Source organism: Sardina pilchardus, chromosome 18 (assembly GCF_963854185.1).
Source record: "Sardina pilchardus chromosome 18, fSarPil1.1, whole genome shotgun sequence".
Lineage (NCBI taxonomy): Eukaryota > Metazoa > Chordata > Actinopteri > Clupeiformes > Clupeidae > Sardina > Sardina pilchardus.
The window spans coordinates 7,171,893-7,179,982 of record NC_085011.1 but is presented as its reverse complement, the minus strand read 5'-3'; positions in this window follow the sequence as shown (position 1 = coordinate 7,179,982).

Here is an 8,090-nt window from a genome sequence, read left to right as displayed (position 1 = left end):
TTTTTAGATCTATCTAAAATCAACAACTCACTTTAAGCCTGTCAAAATTGTATGACCTTTTTAATGTCATGAATGTAACAAAACACAGGCACGCACGCACGCATGCACACGCGTGCGTGCGTGCACACACACACACACACACACACACACACACACACACACACACACACACACACACACACACACACACACACATTCAGAAACACAAAGCAATTCCAAAACAAATTTGTGCCAATGGGTGACATATACAGTATTATCCGCAGTCATTTAAAGCAACACAATGCAGGGTTTTCTTATTACCTTAAAATAAGGGCTTCAAAAATCATCATTTTGTAATATGGAAAATGAAGTCTCTGAAATTACCTATGCGTGCCTGGAACATTTCATATTGCACTCTATGTAACATTGTTGATCAGGAATCATTAAACCTTTTTATTCAGTTTTGAATAAACTGGGTGCCATCTTAGCATGAAAAGGCACTGAATATTGATGAAAATTGAAGGGGCATAGATCTAATTTTTTATATCTTTTTCCAGACATAACATTGGTCTTAAATAACTGAAGTCATTTTAGCCTAAAGTTCTTTACCCCATTAGTCAAAAACATATTTAGTCTAGTTTTTGAATTCTGCTTTGAACAATAGATCTTAATGCCCCCCTCCTCCCTCCCCAACCCATCCCTGAGCAGGAGACGTTTAATTTCCTGATAACCTGTTAATTTTATTGTTTTTCACCAACATTACATGATTACAGCAACTACCCAGGGAATCAAATCACTTAATGCATTACCGCAGATACATGATTGAGGCCAGGCACTCAGCCCCCACTGACTGTTGATATTTGCTTTTAATTCAAGCAATCCAGTACAAGACTCATTAACGTGGGAGTAGATTAACTCATTGGAAGCAGAGGTTATCCGCCTCTTAATGCCTTTTCCATGAGAGTTAATCCGCGTTAACTTGGATTTGAGGCCTACAATGAGATAAGCAGCAAAATTAAGTAATAGCAATAACTAAGATGTCTCCCATTATGGCGTCTCTCAGGTCTGTTGATACATTTGTAGGTTTTTCTTTGGTTTTTATGCTGTGGCTTTCAGGGGTTGAATCTTGCCAAGAAATATGTGAGATGTTTATATATTGAATGTGTTTCTAGGATTTATAAGTGAGACTATGAGGCATACAGAGGTCTCCCAGTCATCTAATTCTCCCTCATCGAAAATCATGGATCACCACTGCTTTTAAAGCCAACAGTGGTCACATGTTAAATATGATCGTAAATACATTTCCAACCAAAGCCTTTACAGAATCACATTCTACACTATTAGCTCTGCAAATTCCCCTAAATACCATCATCAGTGCTGTAATGCTGTCGGTCAACCATCCACTGCCCCATCCTTCCCACCCCCACTGGGGCATCTGCCGAGGTGCCGCGAGGTTGTCATGGAGCATATGCACAAAATTAGCCGGGGTCCAGGCAACGGTTTCACCTCCGGGGCAAACTTTCTGGAGCGCAGAAGGACGGACCAGGCTGCCTGTTCTGCATGGCGTGGCCATGCCGCCACTCGCCCCCCGATGCCTCGTAATGAACCCTAAACGAAGCCTGCTGTCTCAGACACAGACCTCATTGTAGTTTTAGGGGGAGGTCAGGAAGGATCAAAAATAAGAAGCCATTAATGGAAACATGCCATTGAATCTCCATGGATTGTGTCGGAAATAAAGCTTATAGTTCTCTCTCTCTGAGCTATATTTTAGAGCATTTACATCACTCTGGCAATAGGGTTCCTTGAACATTTGATGATCGCCCTTTTAGTTGCCTTTTTGTTCTTATCTCGCTTGGAGGACCATTTTGTTGTCTTGTGGTAATCTTTGCTGTTTTGCTAGTTCAGTATATGTAGGGAAATAATTTACCCCTCTGCTAACTGTCCAATTAACAACTGTCAGGGAGCATCAGTGGGGCAAACTTACCCAATTCTGAATCTTGGCCTCACAGACTGGGTGCTGAATTCATTGTCATTCATTGTGAATTAATGTTTGCGTTTTTAAACCGATTTTCTTCTTATTTGCCTTTTCCCCCCTCTTTTCCAATCTGTTCTTAGCCTCGTTTGCTCTAATCCTGCCACCATAGCTTGTGGAAGCGGGCACACACCCGTAAGACGGTGGGTCAACGACGTTAATGGTGGGACTTGCCCTCAGGGGTATAGGGGGGTGTTTGGGGGTGGATTTGGGGGGATGCTTTGAGGGGCATGAGGGGCGAATTGCCTCTGAACGTCTTGTGGTACCTAGTCTGGATTATGCTCATCCTTTTTTGGATGGTGGTTTGAATGGGGGGATGTTGGGGAGTGAGGACAGGGGTTAAAATAACCACTATCCATTTTAGCTCTAGTCACGTTTTTAAACCAGTATTTTACTCAATCCTGAACCTCTGGGATCCTCTTTAAACACCCACTCAAAAGTTTTAGAAACGTCTGTGTCGGATGTGAGTGTATATCTTTATGTATTAAAGGGGGGCTAGATGTTGAAACATCCCAAGTCCCCACAGACATACACACACAGTCCTGGAGCTGAATTGCTTCACGGCCTCCTTCCTTGCTGACCAGGGCAGCCTGAGTGTCTGGCCCTGGGGTTGGTGGGGTGGGGTGGGGAGAGGTGGCGGGGTAGGTTGAGGGTAACTGGGGGAATTGATGGGTGGTGGTGGTGATTTCAGCCTGCCTCTTGCTGAACAGACTGGTGGACCAGATTGCGTGTGTGTGTGTGTGTGTGTGTGTCTGTGTGTGTGTGTGTGTGTCTGTGTGTGTGTGTGTGTGTCTCTGTGTGTGTGTGACACAGGTCGCTGTTGGCGGGGTGCGACAGGGAGTGGCCCCGGCGCTCCTTGATTTTAATCATTGAATGTTAACACTTGACATCTGCTGCCGTGACAGAGTCGCCACAGGGCTCATGACCCATCCTGGATCACACCATATTTCCCTAATTACACCAAGGAATTGTTTTATTCCTCAATATTTCTCTTTGGGTTTACCGTTAATCCCGACGTAAACCCCTCTCCCACCACACCCCGACTGCTCCTTGTAATCTGTGTCAATACTTCTGTAGATACAGGTATTATTAAAAAAAAGAAAGAAATTAATGACACACACAATCTGCTGACGGAAATAAATCCTTTAATGTAACAGCATGAGCGTTTTCTGTTTATGGGGGAGGAATAATTAGAGGAGTGAAATCTTTTAGGATGACGAGGAAGATAAGAAGCAAGACCGTCTTTTTGCCAAGCCTGATGAACGCTTAAACAAAATGCTTTTTGTTTGGGGGATATAATAAAAGATACTTACTAGAAATCAGATGTTAATCCATAAGGAAGATTGCATACCTCTGCCAGTGACGTGGACCATATGACTCTTACCATATGTGCGGTTTTTCCAATGACAAAGAAAGGGGCAATGGTCTTAAGTCAAATTAATCCCCTGGTTTTTAATATCGAAGTTATTATTTAAATCAAAGCCAGATTTCATTTTCATTTTTATAATACTCTTAGGAGGCCACCCTATCACTTTCATCTGTCTTTTCGCAGTTAAAGCAAAACTTTCTCTTTGGTGTGGGGCCCTAGTGTCCAGCTGCAAAACAAGAAATGTCCCGATTTTGAAAAAAAAAATATATATATTTTTGCTATGTTCGCCTTAAAAGCGGCATTCATTTATTAATTGCTTGAATTAATCTTGCGAGATTTAAGACATTGCACTAAAATAAACAGTATCAAAATCTTTCATTTTCCATCATCAATTCCAGTCAAACAACTTGAGGTGTTTTATAATGTTTATTTGCCAATTTATTGCAGGGTTTATTTTTGATGACTGAGAGGCCTGTTGCAGTGTCCCCCTCACAAAAGGCTTTTTATTGGCCCTTTGGGAAAACAATACAGGGGCACAAAGGAGACATCCTGATGATTGGACTCTTTATCTCTCTGTTCCTAAACGTTGACCAGTGGCAGTTGACAGTCTGGCAGCCCCCAACATTCCCTGGCTGAGACCCTCCTAATGAGGGTACCCCCATAAGTGACTTGATGATTTCTCCCTAATTAGCACACTTTGAGAAGGTGGGCTGAGAACGAGAGGGAGAGAGCGATCATCCTGCGCCGGACTAAGTCATCCCGACAGGCCTGTGACGGCTCGAAGAATGGCGCCATTGTTGTGCTGAGTTAACCGAAGTCGACAGACTCACCCCTTTCACAGGGAGCTGTGGGATGGATCAGCAAAGTCGAGCACAGGAACTCGACGCCATTTAGAGTCTCTGCGTAGTGGACGCTGGGTGTCCACACTGTCTCTCCATTTGTCCTTTCTGTTGTGCTGTGCTTTTTCTTCTAAGGCTACAGCCCTGCTGCCCATTTGCAGTGAGCCCTCGACTTAACCAAATAGAGCCACAGGGGAGCTTTGTTGCAAGGTGGAGCTGGATCAGAGATGGGAAAGATACATTTTGTTGTCATGACACTCCCAATAGGATGGCTTTTGGGCGGTCAGGCGTCTGCATGGAGTCATGTCACTGGTGTCCAACCTCTCCGCTCCTCTGCTGACCAGACGGCTGGGTCATTCCAGCACAGCATAGACAGAGGGAGATTATCATGGTCACTATTACTGTTGTAAAAGTGAATTATGTGGGGCATCCAATATAACCTGACACGGAGTTCCGTTGTATATTAAACTCTTGAAGTTTATTCTTCCAATACAACTTATCTTCCAGAGCTGCTCACCTCTCAGTTACTCATAAAGCCTAGGCAGAACCTCAGTACGCGGGAACATTTTCTAAAACTCTCCCTCTGCTTCCCCTTTCCTGTTTTTCAGTTCCTTCCCAAAATAAAAGTCCTCGCACCTTTTTAGTGCTACACTGTTATTAGTGTTGTCCAAACTGAACAATCTCTAACTAGCACACTGATGCTCATTAATGTAGAATGGAAAATGAGGTAATTTAGAACGGAATTGAACTCTGCTAATGCTATAAGTGTGCCTGGATGATGGCCATAATTATCCTCAGAGACCCGGGGGTTGGTACAGCCATAATTATCCTCAGAGACCCGGGGGTTGGTATAGCGTCACTCTGAAATACTAAAAGAACAATCTTCAATCAAATCACCATCGCATGATGCCAGACCTGATAACCATGGTCCATATAGGAACAGATTAAATACTTTCTTGTCCTATGTTGTCTATTAGAGACGCGGCCTATTAGACCCCCCTCCCACCCAAACACAACAATCAGTGGCCCTGAAGACAGACAAATAATTGTCTTCACTGTACATAATAAGTGCCACACACAAGCATGCATGCATATATTAAAATGTTCATTATCCATACGTCGGCAGCAGACAGCAGGAACAGACAGAATGCATCATATGGCACGTGGGCCCACTTAGCAGCGTGGGCCCATCCAGAAGGGCGGACGCCACTCGGGGAGAGTGTCTCGTATGTGGCCAAGTGTCAGTCACAGAGGCTGGCATTAATCTCTAATCATAAACTGCTACACCTAATCACCTCGCCGGCGGCGTCGGCAGTTGCGTTGTTTATACGTTTGTGACAGATTTGAAGTGTGTCTTGTCACAGCATCGCCTCACTTCTGGGGTGACGTTGGTTTTCTCTCTTCTTCTGTTTTTTTTTTTTTTTTTTGCTCTCAGATGCAAGATGGGCCACTCAGACCACATCATTAGTGACTTGTCTAATTTTCAAAAAACTTTAATCCTAGTGCCCAAGAGTTGTTTACGTGAGTGAATTAGGTTAATCTACTGGGGGAGCTATTTGCATAAATGTGCATTTTTGAATAATTAGGACAGCGACGTGGTGTGGAGCTTGCTTTGCAGGAGTGTGACGCGTGGCCAGACTATTGTCTTTCTTGTCCTTAGCTTACATAAACAATGGACCAGCAAAACAATTAACAACACAACCAATAAGGCCTGGTGTTTTGCAGGCTTTGTCGGGGTGACCCAAGGCATAATCGCTGTCTGGGTGGAGAATTATAGCGTGCCAATTACTGCTATCACTTACACCACTTTTGGGATGGAAAGCAGAGCATCTGAGTGTTTTAGACAAGCGACAGAGTGCAGTCTAGACACAAAAATCCTCTGACAACTGTTGTTCGTGAGTTGATACAGTATGTTTTCAGTTAAGTGCCTGTTTTGCTGAGTTTGTTTAGAGTAATCAACAGCATGGGTGTGATACTGACACCCTTCAGTCCTAGGCAATAATATAATTTCATCAAATATTTATTTTATAGATTCATGATATAGAAACAAGATACTTGTTAGTTTTTAACTAACCTTAGATATGGTAGATGTCCTGTAGTATATGCAGAGAATATTGAATGCAAGTTAGAATTGATAAGCATAACCCCCCCCCCCCACCCCACCCCCCAACCACACACACACACACACACACACACACACACACACACACACACACACACACACACACACACACACACACACACACACACACACACACACACACACACACACAGACACTATCTATAGACACTATCCAACACCCAACCAAATGTTCCTCTCGCAGTTGCTTATCATTATTCGTTCAATTGATCATAGTCCTTTAATTCCCAGGTGGGCAGTTCATGCCTTTTGTCGGTATTCTCTGGAGAGACTGAGGCACGCAGCGTCCCAACGCTCTTTTCCCTCTCTCATTGGCCTCCACACTTTGTCTCTCTCAGGACACAGACATGTGCCACTGGGTGGGCCTAGAGAGGTGTGTGGCAGTGCTAATAGTTTAATCATTATGAAAGTGTGTGTTGAGTATGTGTGCTTGCGCGTGCTTGTGTGCATGTATGTGTGTGTTCATGTGTGTGTCTGTGTCTGTGTGGGGGGGAGGAGAAAGTGAGAGAGAGGAAGAGAGGAAGAACTGTTGAGGAAATTAGTCAAATTATAATTTGCAGATTACTTTTATTCAAGCTTTAAAGTGGGTCCCCCTTGTCTGCAGTGGTTTATATTACTGAATGGCCCACATGTGGCTACACTCTCTTCATGGTTTAGTTTCCAAATGATAATATGATTTTAATTAATGTTGTATCACATTTTGACTTGAAAATTTACTAATTTAGTACATAATTAATCGTTACATATATATCATCATCATCATCATATTTAGTATTTTGTGTAAAACAACCCTCTAGATGGTTTAAAGTGTATTCATGCTATTCTAAAAAAAGGCTAGACAGACATTGTGTGATCTTTGGGTGAGAAACAGATGTCAATGTACTTACAGCAGAAACAATTAATCAGGACAAACAAATGAGAGATATACAGTATGGGAAAAAAATGAGCAAAATGAAAAGATGGATATAAATAAGTCAAATGACGTGGGAGGGGGTTAAGGGTAAGCAGTCTAGCGACGCTAAGAGACCCAAAAACTAATCCAAGCATTCATTCAGGCCTCATCATCAGGCAATCTTTACACAGCAGAATCGCAATCTACAAAGCAATAACATACGTTCGCAGAGAAACCCCCTTCTCATTATCCTCCCCTCATGCAAAGATCATCAGAGTTGGAAAAAAATTAAACTTCCTGATTCTGTTTTTTATTATGATAGCAAACAATGTTAAGCCTGTTCAGGTTTAATATTGTTGGCAAATGGCTGTTGTTTAAAAAAAAAAAACTACCCCAAACCCTTGTGAATCTATTCTACATTTCTGAGTCTGTTGTTTCTTTATGATTAAATAAAAGATTACATTTGAATAGGGACAAAAATCAGATTAATGTTGTCAGGACAATTCATATTGAAGATGACTAATGTGAACAATTTGGTTGGTCAGAGGGTTGTCCATTGTTTGTAATTTTGGGTGGATGAGACAACCCCAGCTTGAGCATCTGTTTTGGAGATTGACAAACTGCTCTTCTCGTGTGTCATCGCCTTTCCTGGACATTCGGGGGAATCACTGAAACATGTCAGTCCGTAATTGTGGAAACAGAAGGATAAGATTCACAGCATGGAGTTGACAATTCTTAAGGGCAAAACAAGCCGATCATTGTCAATTCTTTCAGCTCGCATCCGATGACTACTGCATCGGCAGGGGGTCTTATCTGACAGACATGTGTGGTTGAGGGGA